This window comes from Dermacentor albipictus, unplaced genomic scaffold (genome assembly GCF_038994185.2).
Source record: "Dermacentor albipictus isolate Rhodes 1998 colony unplaced genomic scaffold, USDA_Dalb.pri_finalv2 scaffold_11, whole genome shotgun sequence".
Taxonomy (NCBI): domain Eukaryota; kingdom Metazoa; phylum Arthropoda; class Arachnida; order Ixodida; family Ixodidae; genus Dermacentor; species Dermacentor albipictus.
Genome location: NW_027225565.1, coordinates 2,337,123 through 2,354,694, shown reverse-complemented (window position 1 = coordinate 2,354,694; position 17,572 = coordinate 2,337,123). Strand labels below are relative to the sequence as shown.

Sequence of the window (17,572 nt, the reverse complement as noted above, 5' to 3'; positions counted from 1 at the left end):
GGGAAAACTAATACCGGCGACCTGTTGAGGTGAGGCCGCTGTCGACGCAAGAACAGAGCCTGCAGCGCTGATTCTGAAATATAACGACGGACGCGAGAGCGGTTGCGAAAAGAGTGACGTTGTTTCCAATTTATGTGTGTTTATAGACGGCGGCAAAATTACTGCATTACTAGACACAGGCGCAGACCATTCCGTTATGAGTAAAGTATACTTGCCAGAAGACTGAAAAAAGTGCTGCCCCCTTGGAGAGGACCGCAAATTCGAAGTTCCGGAGGACACCTTATCAACCCGGTGGGCAGGTGCACTTCTAGAATCGGAATACGCGGCTTTACATACGTCGCCTGTTTTATTGTCCTGTCAGAATGTTCAAGGGATTTAATTATTGGAATGGACTTTTTGCAGGCGAACGGTGCAGTTATCAACTTGCAGGAATCCTGTGCGTCGTTGTCAATGAAGCACGCCATCGCGACGTTCGAATGTGAAGAACAATTTGATGCTCTTCAGATTATAGACGACGACGTCACGATACCCCCAAGATCCAGCATAGCTGTCGCCGTAAGAAGCATTGTATTCAGCGACTATGAAGGAATAGCAGACAGTAACACTGGGCTCTTACTCCAAAAATGGATCTGTATGGCAAGGGGCCTTGTTCGGCTGCGTGACGGGTGTTCGAATGTCTTCCTGACTAATTTTGGAAATGAAGTCCAGCATGTTGCGAAGGGAACCGTCATTGCCCGCCTTAACGATTATGAACAGATTACGGATTTGAGCCATTCCGGTGCTGCACTACTGGATTCTGACAACGTAGACTCCATACTCACATTGTCAACATCGAAGCAGCACTATCACCGAGCCAGAAGCAGCAAATGAAGAACCTTGTACGAGAGTTCGCCTCGTGTTTCTCAACGACATCAAAAGTCCAGAGAACGTCCATCTCCAAACACCGCATCATTGTCGACGAAGCTGTGAGGCCTATTTGCCAGCATCCCTACCGAGTGTCACCGAAGGAGAGAGAGATCATCAGCAAACAAGTCGAAGAAATGCTCAGAGAAGACGTAGTTCAACCATCGACCAGCCCGTGGGCTTCGCCTGTGGTGCTCGTAAAGAAAAAGGATCAGACCTTGCGCTTCTGCGTTGATTATCGGAAGCTAAACGTTGTCACAAAGCGGGATGTCTATCCACTTCCGAGGATCGATGATACCCTCGATAGACTACGGGGTGCGAAATTCTTTTTCTCTCTCGACCTCAAAAGCGGATACTGGCAAATAGAAGTGGACGAACGAGATCGTGAGAAGACAGCATTCGTCACACCAGACGGACTATACGAATTCAAGGTACTTCCGTTCGGTCTCTGTTCCGCACCTGCCACCTTTCAGCGGATGATGGACACTGTGCTCTCCGGGTTAAAGTGCCAGTCCTGCCTGGTTTATCTTGACGATGTCGTGGTTTTCCTACCACTTTTGCTCGGCATATGGAAAGACTAAGGACTGTGCTCAAAGCTATTAGTTCAGCAGGGCTGACGATAAAGCCACAAAAATGTCACTTCGGCTTCATGAGCTCCTTTTCCTCGGCCATGTGATTAGTTCCGAAGGCATCCGTCCTGGCCCTGAGAAGACCACAGCAGCAGAAAAGTTTCATAGACCAACCGTTAGGCGATTCCTACGACTTTGTGCCTACTACAGGCGTTTCGTCAAAAAATTTTTGAAGACTGCCGAGCCGTTAACGCGATTAACGAAAGAAGATATGCCTTTCGTCTGGCAAAGTGAACAAGAAGATGCATTCAATGAGCTACGACAGCGACTTCAAAACCACCCGGTCCTTGCGCACTTGGATGAGGAAGCGGAAACGGGCATCCACACAGACAGAAGCAATTTAGGACTCGGTGCCGTCTTCGTTCAATGGCAAAACGGAGAAGAAAGAGTGAATGCATACGCCAGCCGCACTCTTTCGAGGGCTCAAACCAACTATTCAGCCGCAGAAAAAGATAGCCTCGCAGTAATATGGGCCATAGGAAAATTCCGACCATACCTCGGTAGACCGTTCCGAGCAATCAGCGACCATCACTCATTGTGCTGGCTTGCAAACCTGAAAGATCCTTCTGGACGACTTGCTAGATGGAGTCTGAGGCTGCCGGTATACATCATAACGGTTGTGTACAAGTCAGGTCGCAAGCACAGTGACGCTGATTGTTTATCACGTGCGCCGGTCGAATCTTCTCCTGTGAAAGATGGACACGACTTTCCGTTTCTTGGAGCCGTGACAACATCTGAGATGGCCAAACACCAACAGTCTGACGCAGAGTTGCTCCTACTCATCAGGCACCTCGAGGGACACCCCATCCATGTTCCGCGAGTTTTCTGCCGGGGATTGTCATCGTATGTGATGAGAAATAGCGTTCTGCACAAAAGCACTTTTAAGCACAGCACAGAGAAATTTCCACTCGTCATTCCTTCAGCTTTGCGATCCGAAATCTTGGAAGCCTGTCATGACGACCCATCAGCAGGACACCTCGGAGTGAGCAGAACATTCACCCGAATTCATGCTAAGAGCTACTGGCCAAAGCTATTGAATTCAGTACAGCATTATGTACGAAGATGTCGGGATTGCCAAAAACGCAAGACGCCTCCATTAAAACCCGCAGGCCTCCTTCAACCAATAGAACCCCCAGGCGCCCCGTTCGAACAAGTAGGAATGGACTTTCTCGGTCCCTTTCCGACATCGTCATGAGGGAAACGATGCATTGTTGTAGCGACGGATTGCCTAACACGATATGCCGAGACATCCTCTCTAATCAGTGCAATGGCCGTTGAAGTGGCTGAATTCTTTGTCCCCAAGATAGCATTACGACACTGTGCCCCTGCAATTATTATCACGGACCAAGGAACTTCGTTCACAGCCGATTTGACGCAATCCATTATGAAACTGACCCATACCAGCCACAGGAAAACAACTGCCTATCACCCTCAAACAAATGAGCTAACCGAGCCATTGAACAGGACGCTGACCGATATGTCGTCACTTTACGTAGACTTAGAGCACCGTACATGGGACAAGATACCACCCTATGCAACATTCGCCTACAATACCGCATTGCAAGAGACCACTCAAGTAACACCATTCCAGCTTGTTTTTAGTCGAACAGTTACCACACCCTTGGATGCAATGCTGCCTGTCAGCGACAGCCCAGAACAGAACCCTGACATCAGCGACTTTACACAGAGGGCCAAAGAAGCACGTCAGCTGGCGCGAGATCGCATTCAACAAAGGCAGCGCATCGACGTGGACCGATACAACCTGCGGCGAAGGGAAGTCGAGTATGCACCAGGCGACAGAGTATGGGTGTCGGCTCCCGTGTGGACGCGCAGCCTGTCCGAAAAGCTTTTGCGCCGCTATTTCGGCCCTTACCGAGTACTTCGCCGCATCAGTCCCCTGAACTACGAAGTTACGCCAGAAAGACAAGTGAGCACATCACATACATACAACATACTACACGGATACATACTACACGAATACATATTACACGGACGCTAGCCCGCATCCCTCGCCGCCACGTCGTAGGCCCAAATAATTACTCGCCGCCGTCAATCAGGGGAACCTGGTAGTCTCTGCCTCCATCCGCGCCACATGCAGCGAAGCACCAGAAGCAGCAGGGTTCGCTCCCGCACTTCGCGACGCCAAGAGCAAGGCAAGCTCCGCCCGCATCCTTACGGGCTCACAAGCGGCTTGTCGTTTATACATGAATGGCACACTCCCTATACAAGCACTCCCTATACTATCAATGCTTCATCCCGACCAGACGGGCTTCCGTCGAACCCTCGATTTCATTTCCCTATACAAGCCATTCGAATACTGGGCCGCTCACTAGAATGGACCTACGGTATCGTCTGGTGCCCCGGGCACGAAGGCCTGCGGGGCAACGAAGAGGCGGACTGCGCATCTCGAGGTCTCACTAGCCGAGCGGCAGACCACACCGTTCTTCAGGCCCCAACAGACCAACGAGCGACCCACGAGTTAACCACAAGTCAACAAATACTACAGGACCAATGCCTCGAAAGAACACAATACGCTCCCCCACACAAAGCTCTCAATAAACTCCAGGCAAGGGAGTGGCGCCGCCTGAAAACTAACATATACCCACACTTGTCTCGTCTACACGCAACCTCCCCAGACAGTTATACGTCCCGAACATGTCCCTGGTGTAGCAACCACACAGCGACACTCGCGCACATAACACACGAATGCACCGACCATCCGGGCGACGCAATTTCGCCACGAGTCACAGCACACACACTCGCTACGTGGTCTTGAGAGGCGAGACTCTCCGAACTGGACCTGGGAAGCCAACTGGCGGCCCTCGACCAGGCCCGGCCAGCTGCGATCGCCAGCGGAGCCCTGTCAGAGGGAACCACCCGGGAATAAACCGCGCAACGATTTCTGCAATAATAATGTTCCGTCCTCCTCCTCCATAGGGACGATGCGTTTTGAATGGGGATAATGATACAAGGCAGGAACATATTTAAACAACGCGCGCACGTTCGTGCGCCCCCTCAAGAGGACAATGGCGTATTGGAGCAAAGACGACGAAATAATGGCACGTGTTTTCGCCTTACGCACTCGCATCGTAGATGGCCGTTGTCAGCGTCTACAGGAAAGAGAGCTGAAGCGACGCTCGAGAGAGAAGAAGGCATTCTTGATCTCCTGTTCACAACGCGGCAGTGCTTTTTATTTACACCCAGGGCACAAGTTAGCCCACTATTAATTGTTGTGTCTGGACTCCCTTAGTTGTTACTTAGAATATAAACTCGGCCAATAATTCAGTTCTCAAATGCGACTGCGAAAACACGCTTATACCATTTTGAAGCGTTTCTCTTCCGTGTAACCGCTTTGCTGTAGTACAATGCAACCCCTGCCTGCAAGGTGTTCCGCAAGGAAATCATAACATTTTTAAATGCAATGGCGTGGCAAGAACTCACGGAGCATGAAAGAGTGCGACAAAGCAAACAGAGGCCGTGCTTCCACAATGTTGGATTTTCTTTTATAGGGAAGCTGTATATGGCTAGTTTTTGAAGAAAAATGTGTCCGTAGGCAAGAGCCGCGTAGATCGAGAATTTCTTGCCATACGTCGGCCGATTCTGAAGGTGGTGCAATACCAGGACGACCCGCGGCGGAGGTGAAACAGGCTTTCAGCTCTCCACCAACTTGCAAAGATAATTCTAATGTCTTAGGTCCAAATAGCACCCGTATTAGATATTAAGCTGATAAGAACAGATACGACACTCTGACTCGCGTTGGCGAACCGTCCATGCGGCCCCGATCCCGCAAGTTTCACCGGAGCAACGGCCAGGTTACAGGGGGAGCTTGTGGGGAACCAATTTGGTGTGGCCTCTGTTGTGTGTGACTGCTTGGGGTTTTCGAGCGACCTCACAACCATTGCTGCACTGCGGAACGTCGACGAACACGCGATCGCCTTGGCTACGGTGAAGCAGTGTGTGCCCTCGGAGTGCGGTGAAAGTGCGTGTCTGTTGTACGTGCCGGGATTCATTAGTAAAAGGTGTCGTGCCATGTCTTGCAACGATACATGGGTATGTAACAGAATGGATAACTGGGCTAGTGGGTTTACTTGCATTTTGAAACTTTGTGCGCATATATTCGTTTCCTTTCATAAAATTTTTTTCACTTATGAGTAAGCGCTTCGTCCTCTCCACTCTCTTCGTTTCTTGTCCTTGTGCGCTTTAACAGTTTCAAGGTGGGTATGTATACCCCCGCCGGTCAGTGGCGTAGCCAGAAACTTTGTTCGGGGGGGGGGGGGGGGCTACGCCACTGGCCCCATGTATTTATATATATATATATATATATATATATACACATGGCGCCAGTGGCGTTGCCAGGCATTTTGTAGGAATTTTGTTCGGGGGGGGGGGGAGCACGTTGCAGCTCGGCCTCCTCAAGAGGAAGCTTTAGCTCGGGTGCTCCTATTTCAATACATGTAGAAGAGGAATTCATTTTTCCCTGCAACCACTTCACCAATACTGAGGAGGTTTGTTGCATTTTAAAAAAAAAGTTTAATTGTAGTGACTGCTGGTTTCGAATTTTTCATTTAGGTGGTCAATTATTTATGAAAAATTGGCCACAAGCTAAAAATTTCAGAAAACGAAACTATCAAGTTTAGAACACCGTGACTCAACAATGAGAAATGATATCACAATTCTGTGAATTGCATCTAATAGTACATTTACAGCGGGCAAAATAGATATGTTACACATGAATCTCAATAAAATTTAGTATTGTGGAAATACGGCTTTTGCAGAACCCTTGTACACAACGCAACCAATTCACGTAAGATACAAATTGACATAGCAAACTTGTCCACTTTGAGTGTTATAATAGATGCCGTTTACAGAACCACAATATCTGTTCTTCATGCTAATATGCTATTATGCTTCATGCTAGTAGTTTGTAAACGTCGTACTTCTATTTTTTCGAACTTTCGAATTTTTCAAAATATGTTAAACAAAATTCAGGCCCTAAATCGAAGTTCTGTTTCCAACAGACACTAGCATTTAACTTTCTCTCTCAAATGCAACCAATTTCAATAAAAGCGATTAGAAGGATTATCTCAGAAAAGCGTGTCTGCGTTTTACAAGTATTTGAATAGGCCGAGTCGGATTGCGCCCGAGCTAAAGCTTCCTCTTAAACAATTTGTCGAGGGATCAAATACATGAATAATAACTGCACTGTCATTGCCAAAGATGCTGCAAACGAATTCTTGAACCCTGCGCACTGTCAAAACAATAAAATATGCATTTCTTTCATAAAAGAATATACTTGTACGTGCCAAAAATTTCGCCCAAAATAACTGATATCAATGCTTCCATATTTCTGTCTATTTATTAAGTAAAGAAAATATCACACGAACTTGAGAACTATATAAGTTCACAACCAGGAAAGCAGTGCATGCCGCTGATATGAAAAACTAAAAGGCAATGAACTGAACAAGTTGAGGACAAATATATTAATGAAACTTTCTCATTCAAGAACCATGCTTACATTCCTGTATATATGCAATGGCCAGTGAAAAATCTCAATGACGCTGTCATTTGTTCCTATGTATTACGCAGGAGTAGCTGTCCCCTGTCGTGTATCTTGAGTAATTGCACCGAAGTTATAGTCGCGACAGAGAGCACGTATAAAAAGCAGGAGTTCTGCAAGATATACGAGGGCAAGTCAAATGAATGTGAGCCAACAACGGGGTACCTTATTTAAAAGTAGTCTTCATGAGAATTTAGACCTTTGCCCCATTGAATAACGAGTCACGTGATTCCCGTCTTATAAAACTCCTTGGGTTGCATGCTGCTTCAAAAAGTCTGTATCTGGTTCCCTTAAGCTGTTTTTTTTCGGTTGCCCCAAAATGTAGAAGTCGCAAGGTGACAGGTCTGAGTTGTATGGTGGATGTTGCAGCGTTTCCTACTTGAACTTTGCCAGTTTTATATTAACCATATAAGCGACGTGGGGAGAGGCATTGTCGTGGAACGAGATGACCCCATTCGTCAATTTTCCACGTTGTTCGTTCTTGATTGCGACACGCTGCCGTTCTGGCCTTTCACAATATCGGAAACAATTGATAGCCTCTCAAGATTTAGCAAATTCTATCAGTAATGGACCCTGACGATCGAAAAAAAAAGTCAACTACACCTTTCCAGTGGAAATGATAGCCTTTGCGTTCTTTGGGCGTGGAAAATTCGAATGTTTCCACTGTAAGCTTTGCCGTCGTGTTTCAGGCTCGTAGTAGTGGCACCAAGGTTCGTCCCCGATCACAACTGCAAACAAGAAGTCGTCATCCTCATTGTGATACCCGATCAGATGAGTCAAGGCAGCGCGAAACTTCTCCGTCTTCTCGCGATGGATCAAAATCTTGGGGACCCATTGCGCACCAAAGAGCCGATAACCGAGAAGGTCATGAATTATGGCGTGAACCGAACCGTGACTGATGTTCAGATGGTCTGCCAGTTCATCGATGCTTATCCTCCGTTCTTGTTTCATCAGCTCATGAACCCTTGAAATTGTGTGGGGGCTGATTGGACGATGGTTTTGGCCCGGTCTTGGAATGTCTTTGCAACGTCCTTTGAACCGTTTGCTCCAACGCTTCACAGTGGTCAATGAAATGCAGTGTTCAACGTACACGGCAGCCATACAGCGATTAATTTCTGTTTTGGAAACACCTTCAGCTGTCAAAAACTTAGTGACACCGAGCTGTTCAACTTTTTGAAGTGTCCACTATGTGAGGCAACCATATTCAACCCAGTGTATGAGAGCATTAAAGAACATTTATCTTCACACCTGCGTGTCACATTTGTAAATGAGACATGCCGTTCTCCTACGCGCATGCCTCGCAGATAATGAACCGAACCATTATTGCACGGTTAGGGTAGGCTTACTTTCATTTGACTCGCCCTCGTACATTAGAAATGCAAAGATACAATGGGATATACAAATGCGAAAATACGGCTTGATAAAGGACAAAAAGGGTCACTGGAAACGAAGTTCACTGCATGTATACACAAAACCTCGCAGCAAGATATTTAGGTATACGTATAAGTCTCCAATGAGTCTATGTATGTAAGAAAAAGTAACTGTATATACTGCGTAAAACAAGGCAAATAAACATGTTGCACAATCATAGATTCACAGAATCCTAGATTCCGCCCCCATTCCATCCACTTCCCCCTATGTATTGCGCGCGACGGAAGGCGGCGCGCTTGCTCCCCGCTTTTCTCCTTTGCGCACACAAGACTGAGCCACCATCGTCGGCTCACCCATTTTACCTCCCCTCCTACGCTTTCAATCGCACATACAGCATGCAGCGCGTGGTCACGATGTTATCACCCTTGGACTTTATACGAAACATGAGGTCGACGGCGACGGCAGGAATGCGCCTGGAGTGTCCATATAATTGCTTTCGCAATAATATTGCTACGTGATCCCTACGTGATCCCTACGTGATCCCTACCCGTGATCCTGGCGTATTCTCGGGCCACGATGGGGAAGACGTCGATGACTGGATCAGCCTCTATGAACACGTCAGCCGCAATAACCGATGGGACCCTACTATTATGCTCGCCAACGTAGTCTTTTACCTCGGTGGCACACCTCGAGTTTGGTATCGCACGCACGAAGATGAGCTCACCAGTTGGGATTCACTTAAGACACAGCTTCGAGACTTGTTCGGCAACCCCTACGGTCAAAAACTTGCCGCGCAGAAGGCGCTTTCCGGCCGTGTGCAGACGTCAACAGAGCCCTATGACACGTACATTCAGGACGTCTTGGCTCTGTGCCGCAAAGTTGACACCCACATGACTGAGTCAGACAAGGTTTCCCACATCCTCAAAGGCATTGCCGATGACGCCTTCAACTTGCTCGTTTGCAACAACGTAGCCACGGTGGATGCTGTTATAAAAGAGTGCCGCCGCCTGGAACTCGCCAAAAGCCGACGTATTGACCAGCAGTTTGCCCGTCTGCCCAACACCCCAGCGACATCTTCCTGTGCCGACGCTCCTCGTTCCAACAACACTGCCGATGTTACCAGGATCGTCCGGCATGAGATCGAGGCCGCCTATCCGGCTGCGTTCGACTCCAGTCCCGCCAACACATCTGCAGTCACGGTCTCACTGATCCAGGCAGTTGTCCGCCAGGAGTTTGAAAACATGGGTCTTCACACCATCTGCTCGGCCCATCGCCCTGATACCCGCCCGGCCCATCGCCCTGATAGCCGCCCGGCTTCTTCGATTTCGCCCCGTCCCGCATCTTCTAGCCCACCACGTTTCCGCAACCCATCTGAGTGGCGCACTGCTGACGACAAGCCTATTTGTTTCCACTGCCATCGAATCGGGCACATTTCTCGGCACTGTCGTAGTCGCTGGAGTTCCCCGATCCGGTCTACTTATACTGCCTACGCTCACCCCTCAGGTGGCCCTTCTCGTCCCTATGCCGCACGCTCCGATAATGCCGCCACTGATTCTCCTGCAACGAACCGCCCCTATTCTCGTTCGCCTTCGCCCCAACGACGACAATCTCGCTCTCCCCAGCCCCGTCGCTCCTATTCGCCGACTCCCTTCGGACGCCGCTCCCAGCCGGAAAACTAGACGATGCAGCGCCTCGAGGTGACGCTGCATTGCTCCCTACGCCGCCAAATCCTCTACTGACTTTGCCCACTCATCTGAACCTTCTTGACGTGCACGTCGACGGTGTTTCCGTGTCTGCTCTCATAGACACTGGGGCGCATTTGTCCGTAATGAGCGCTGACCTTCGTAACCGGCTCAAGAAAATCATCACGCCCGCCACGACGCCTGTTGTCCGTGTCGCCGATGGCGGAACAGCCCCCGTAATTGTTATGTGTACCGCCCGCGTCTCCTTCGCCGATCGCTCAACAATCGTGCTATTCACAGTCATCGCCCACTGTCCCCACGACATCATCCTCGGCTTAGACTTCCTCTCCGCACATTCTGCTCTCATCGATTGTTCCGCCAGTACTCTCCGCCTTGACCTGCCTGTTCTGGATCCTACTGAACCACACCCCAGTCGCCTCAGTTCCGCCGACTTCGTTCGCTTGCCACCTTCGGTACTGACCTACGTTGACCTAGTGTCATCCCCACCAGTACCCGACGGTCACTACATCGCGGCTCCTATGCAAGACGTCCTCCTTACACACGGGATCACAGTACCCCATGCAGTTTGATCTATTACGGCGAATTGCGTCTGCCTGCCAGTGGTCAACTTTGGCTTGACGACACAAGTGCTGCCACGTGGGATGTCTTTGGCCCAGCTTTGTTCGTTCGAGGATCACTCAGTAGCATCCATTGCAGTAGACGACACTTCATCCGATACTTCTCTACCATCGCAGTCGACAAATTGTTCCATCGCCGACTTACGGAAAATGATTGCCCCCGACTTGCCCTCCGAGCACGCTCGTGAACTCTACCGCGTTCTGTTTTCCTACCACGATATTTTTGACTTTAACGATCGTCCTTTAGCCCAAACTACAGCTGTCAAACATCGCATTAATACCGGCGATGCCCCTCCTATTCATCGCCGCCCGTATCGAGTGTCACCAGCTGAGCGTCAAGTTATTCACGCAGAAGTTCGCAAAATGCTTGCCAAGAACATTATTGAACCGTCATGTAGTCCTTGGGCGTCACCGGTTGTGGTGGTAAAAAAGAAGGATGGCTCATGGCGCTTTTGCGTGGATTATCGGCACCTTAACAGGGTTACCAAAAAGGACGTGTACCCCCTACCTCGGATTGATGACGCCCTTGACTGCCTCTACGGTGCTCGCTATTTCTCCTCTATTGACCTTCGCTCCGGCTATTGGCAGATTGCCGTGGACGATCTCGACCGCGAGAAGACTGCCTTTGTGACACCCGACGGTCTTTATCAATTCAAGGTGATGCCGTTCGGCCTATGTAACGCTCCTGCCACTTTTGAACGCATGATGGACTCCCTTCTTCACGGTTTCAAATGGTCCACGTGCTTGTGCTACTTGGACGACGTCATCGTATTCTCCCCAACGTTCGCTACGCACCTCGAGTGCCTCTCAGCAGTCCTGGACGTTTTTTCGGCGAGCCGGTCTGCAACTCAACGCATCGAAGTGCCACTTCGGCCGTCGCCAGATTACCGTCCTTGGACATCTCGTTGACGCGAACGGAGTGCAACCGGACCCAGGCAAGATCCATGCTGTTAGGCACTTCCCTGTTCCGACGTGTGTCAAGGATGTGCGCAGCTTCATCGGCCTTTGTTCGTACTTCCGCCGTTTCGTGAGGAATTTCGCCGCCATAGCACGACCACTAACCGACCTTTTGAAAGAAGACTCTCCTTTCCAGTGGGGCGATAACGAGGCCTCTGCATTCTCTCATCTAATCGACATTCTCACAACGCCTCCCGTTCTGGCCCATTTCGATCCTTCTGCGCCTACCGAAGTCCGTACTGATGCCAGCGGTCACGGAATTGGAGCAGTACTAGCACAACGCCAGCGTGGCCACGACCGTGTTCTCGCTTACGCCAGCAGGCTCCTCTCACCCGCGGAGCGCAACTATTCCATCACTGAGCGTGAGTGTCTGGCCCTAGTTTGGGCGGTTGCGAAATTCCGCCCATACTTATATGGCCGATCCTTTTCCGTTGTCACAGACCATCACGCGCTTTGTTGGTTATGCTCATTGAAAGACCCTTCAGGAAGACTTGGTCGCTGGGCCTTACGCCTCCAAGAATATTCGTTCTCTGTCACCTACAAATCTGGCCGACTACACAAGGACGCTGACTGCCTGTCTCGCTACCCGGTAGACGAGCCTGACGACGCCGACAGTAGTACCGCCGACGGCATTTTCTCTGTGTCTGCCTTCGCTAACATCGCCGATGAGCAGTACCGAGACCTATCGCTGCGAGTACTCATCGAGCGTCTGCGCTCTACACCTCCCGACGCATCCGTTCGCCGATATGTCCTCCAGGGCGGCATTCTGTACCGAAGGAGCTTCCTCCCTGATGGCCCTGATCTTCTTCTTGTCGTGCCAAAACATCTACGACAGGCTGTGCTCTTTGAGATGCATGACGCACCCACTGCAGGACATCTTGGGGTAACCCGCACGTACGACCGCGTCCGCCGCCGCTTCTATTGGCCTGGTCTCGCTCGCTCCGTTCGACGCTATGTTGCTGCCTGTGATCCCTGCCAGCGTCGGAAGACACCTCAGGTGCTACCTGCCGGTCATCTCCAGCCGATCACCGTCCCTGTGGAACCGTTCTTTCGTGTTGGATTAGACCTGCTCGGTCCCTTTCCCACGTCATCCTCTGGGAACAAATGGGTAGCCGTCGCGACTGATTACGCCACCCGATACGCTATCACTCGGGCTCTCCCTACCAGCTGCGCGACTGACGTCGCGGACTTTCTCTTGCGTGACATTATCTTGCTTCATGGCGCCCCGCGACAGCTGCTTACTGACCGTGGTCGAAACTTCCTCTCGAAAGTTATCGCTGACATTGTGCGTTCCTGCTCCATTCAACACAAACTGACTACTTCATACCATCCTCAAACCAATGGCCTGACAGAGCGGTTAAACCGTACTCTTACCGATATGCTGGCCAAGTACGTTTCCAAGGACCACCACGACTGGGACATTGCCCTTCCTTACGTAACATTTGCGTACAATTCTTCCCGGCACGACACCACCGGATTTTCTCCCTTTTATCTCCTGTACGGTCGCGAACCTACCTTGCCCCTAGACACGGCACTTCCTCCTGCTGCGGTCTCAACAAGCGAGTATGCCCGCGACGCCATCGCCCTCGCCGACCATGCACGCCAGCTTGCCCGTGCTCGACTTACGGCCTCACAGAACACTCAGCAGTGTCAGTACAACGCCCGCCATCGTGACGTACAGTTTTCACCTGGTGCGCTCGTGCTCCTGTGGTCGCCCTCTCGTCACGTCGGACTTTCAGAGAAGCTTCTTTCGCGATACACAGGGCCCTACCGCGTGCTGCACCAGGTGACGCCTGTGACTTACGAAATTGCTCCTGTGGGCTCAACCTCGTCCTCTCCTGTGGCATCTAGTGATGTCGTACACGTCAGTAGGCTCAAGGCCTACTACACTGCTTCCGAGTCCGATCTTTAGTCGCTCCGGGACGGCGCTTTTGCAGCCGGGGGTAGTGCTACGGCACAATATGTGCGATCACGAAAGGCCAGCAGTGTGAAGACGACGACGACGATTAGATGCTAGCGCGGGCTGTTGCCTCTTGGCCTAGCGCAGCGTATTTTCCTTGTAAATATATTTGTACATAGCTTTTGGTCTGCGTCATCCTACGTAACCATATAATAAACGTATCCGGCAACTGAAGCGTCCCGTCGCTCATTACTTTCCGCAAAAGAAGTATCAAAATCGAGCTTTCACCATGCGACAATTCGCTGCGCCGCAACAATGTATTTTTTTTTCTGTGGGGCGGAGGCACCGAAAAGAAAAAACAAACGCACAGGAAAGTATGTTGGCCAGAATCGAATGCCTATTTCGGGCACATAATGGGGCTGCGGAAGGAATACCAAAGAAAAGATGAGACGCTTGGTCCACTGAGAACCATACGCATACTGCTTAGTATCCTACATCGGCGAATCAAGACTTTCCGGAAAGGTTCCGCTCAAGGAACGCGGTGCAATCCTTCGAGTCCCCACAGTGATGGCGGCGAGCGACCATTGTTTTTTTTTTCTCGTCTGCTAGCCAGAAAGCGTCCAAAACTCTGCCAGGTGAAAATCCACTCGGCCAGAGCAAACCGAACGCTCACCGAAGTGCACCGCGCGGTGGTCGGTGCCATACGAGAAAAACGTATGCGCTCTGGCTGGCTCTGGCAGCCCGCGGGTAGGGTTGCGAGAACAAAAAAAAAAAAAAAATTGGAGAGGCTCAATGTGTCCTCGCGAATAAAAGTCAAAGTAGAAAAAATAAATAAGAACGTAGTTACATTGGCTGGCTTTAGTGTCTTGACATGGATGTTCTAGTGTAGGTTAAAAAAAATATTCATTTTTTTTATGTGACATGACGGCACAAATGAACCAGCCCAACGCTTCGTCTCATTGGACTTCGGTGCGTGCTTTGTTAACTCGTCTGCTAGTGTGTTGATTTGGCTTGTCTCGTTGTATGTTCCGATGTAAGACTTTAGAAAATCAATAGAACTTTGGCGCCAAATGTTTATAACAAGATTAAACCCACAAAATCCCGCAATTGAAAATCTAAAGCACAACTTTAGAAATGTCAATGCACCTTCCACATCAAGAGCTTATGACATTTATACCCATAAAGTTTCGCAATTGATATCCATGCGCTCCGTAGATTCCGTGGCCTCAGTGAGATGCCGCGGCGAGCCCGCTCACCATCAAAGCGCCCTTGAAACTTTGTGCTCGAATGGGACTGCTTGGCGTTATGTGACTCCCGGTGTATGGGCGTTGCCACGAAATCCAGCCCGAGTTCGCAATCTTCGCGGTTAAATGTCTTTTCGAGCGTCAAAAAGACATTCTAGACAAAATCCAGAGTGATTTCCGGCGCCGGAGGTCGCTTTGGTCGGCGGTGCATGGACAGCACGAAAACATTTCGGGGGGGGCTGAAGCCCCATAAGCCCCCCCCCCCCCCCCCTGGCTACGCCCCTGCCCCCGGTGCCTCATCATCTTCCGAGGCCCAACATTGTGGAGGAGCAACTAGTCGCGCCTCCCCTTCCATTTATGGGCGCATACGGCGTTTGACGCACAATAGGGGTCAGACGCCATTAAGGGGTCCACATACACAGCTTTGCCGGTCATCCACTTTCACAGAGCGGAATGGCACTGAATTTTTTTTATTTTGAGAACATGCACATAACCTTTTAGAACACTTGGTGATGTGCTGTACCAAGCTTTCTGTGACAATAAATTAGCTGTAAAAACGTAATAGATATGAAGGACGTAGAGATTTCCCGCATTTACCAGAAGGCTTTACCACGGGAGTTCATCTCAATATACACGCGAACGAAGAAATTGCTTTCTCTGTATCCACTGCACTAAATTTCATGAGTTTGCTGTAATGAAGCAACAACAAAAAGAAACTAAATATATTGACTGCAGAAACAGACTTCTTACTTCGCCTTCCATTTTTTTGTAAAACGTTGTTAAGAATAAAAAATAAAAAAGGACGAGGCACCAAATTTCGAATTCTAAAAAACAAATAATTTTGTTCTACAAACTACACTTTCTTTTTATTTTGTTTCCCTGAACCCGTTTTAACTGATGCTCTTGAAACATTGCTCGCAGGTAACCCATAACATTCCCCTCATCACACGGAGATGCCAAACGTCGTGTCACGTTGGGTTCTCCCAGGACAATAAGGCAACTTTCCCACTCGGTTCGTAGAACGATTGCATAAGTGCTTCTCTGCAAAGGCTCTAATTACCTTACACGACCCACAACGTTAGTCTTGTTTTATCCAAATATGAAAATGCACCTCAAATACATCAACTAGGTGACCAGGGAAACTAATATCAGGCCTGTATTACCTTACATTGCCTATTACCTTCTATTACCTTACATATACTGTTACGGTGAAGGGAACGATGAGGTTGAATAGACGAGTTGCAAAACAAAATTCGTTGCAGCGCCATCTGTACTTGCGTACAGGAAGCAGCCAGCGGCCGCCATTGTGCATGAATAGTCGTGTGCGTTTCGCCCGTTCGGTACACGCGTGATACCGGCTTGGCGTACTGAATCGACGCTTGTGGCGAACTCATCCCTTTTCGTGCTGTTGTTGGGCGACTGTGACCTGGAGTCATGCCAGTTAACTGCTGTGTGCCACTGTGCACGCAGTTTGGTGGCTTTGACAAGTCTGGACAAAAGGTAAGTCCCTTCTTGCTGCGTCGCACCTCCGTCGTGTGCTTGTCAGGCAGTAGCTTGTTTATGCAATTAAGCATGTTTTTACTTATTTTAATGGCTAGACATGTAGCTTGATTCATCTATAAGTGATCTCGATACGGTTTAGCGATGAAATTATTAAGTAAATGCCTTTAAAAACCTGAAACTTTTTGCGGTTTGTGGGATGCGGCACGATGTTTACCGGACGCCGCCACACGGTTTTGACCACTTGTCTCCCTAAGCAAAGGGCTATATCGTTGTGTTACGCTGTAAAGGGAACGTTTTGAGATCGTGCTGTGCGCGCATGCCATTCTTTAAGGGCGGAGGCCATTTGTGGTTTGGCACAGCTCTGCGAATGCTTATGTCGAAACACCGTCTGCGCCGTTTATGTTGGTAGCGAAACACATACGGTTTGCGATGTTCGCAGGCAGTACTTGTGCCGTGTGATATGGTCAAGCAAGACAACTAAGTGTGTGTGGACCGACGATGTCAGACATAGCCGTGCATTTCGCCTGACGGCTGCATTACTGTGCACACGCACTTTTAGTCGAGCCCTGTATGCATGTCAAAACATAATTTCGCGTTTTATTTCGCTATAAAGTTACTTTATCTGCCTTCATCGAAAAAAAAAAGACAGATTCTGGTCCGTTGTCGTAAAGCCCTACGCATATAAGTACCTGAAATCGATAAATTTGTAACGGTGCAGCCATGTGCGTAGACCTCGGTTGCGCAGATTTGTCGAGTGTTTGAAACCTTGTCTTGCATAGCATCGTAAATTCTTTGTTTTAAGAGAGCGTTGTTGAGATATGTCCCAATCAATACAGAAAGTGTTCTGAATATTGACTTTTATTCACAGGTGTCATACCACAGATTCCCAAGAGACCAGGACATATACAAAAAGTGGATTGCAGCCATCAGGCGAGATGAAGGCCCACTCTTCACAGTTTCGAAGGCCACCAGGGTCTGCTCTCTCCACTTTCTAAAGAGTGACTTTGTTGCTAATGTTTCTAATGGTTACCGACACTTACACCAGTCTGCTGTGCCATCCATATTTTCATTCAAGCAGACAAAGCCATCGAGGAAACCACCAGCTCAACGGGCACCACTTCAGAAAGTTGCATTATCAAAAAGGAAGTGTAACGATAATGTTCAAGGGCTTTTCACTACAGGACAAAA

The 17,572-nt window shown here is 49.3% G+C and overlaps 1 pseudogene; it reads right to left on the bottom strand.

Annotated features, from left to right (window-relative positions):
- Positions 1 to 5,116: 5,116 nt before the first annotated feature.
- On the bottom strand, positions 5,117 to 5,296 carry LOC139051409 (U2 spliceosomal RNA; annotated as a pseudogene).
- Between the last annotated feature and the right edge of the window lie 12,276 nt (positions 5,297 to 17,572).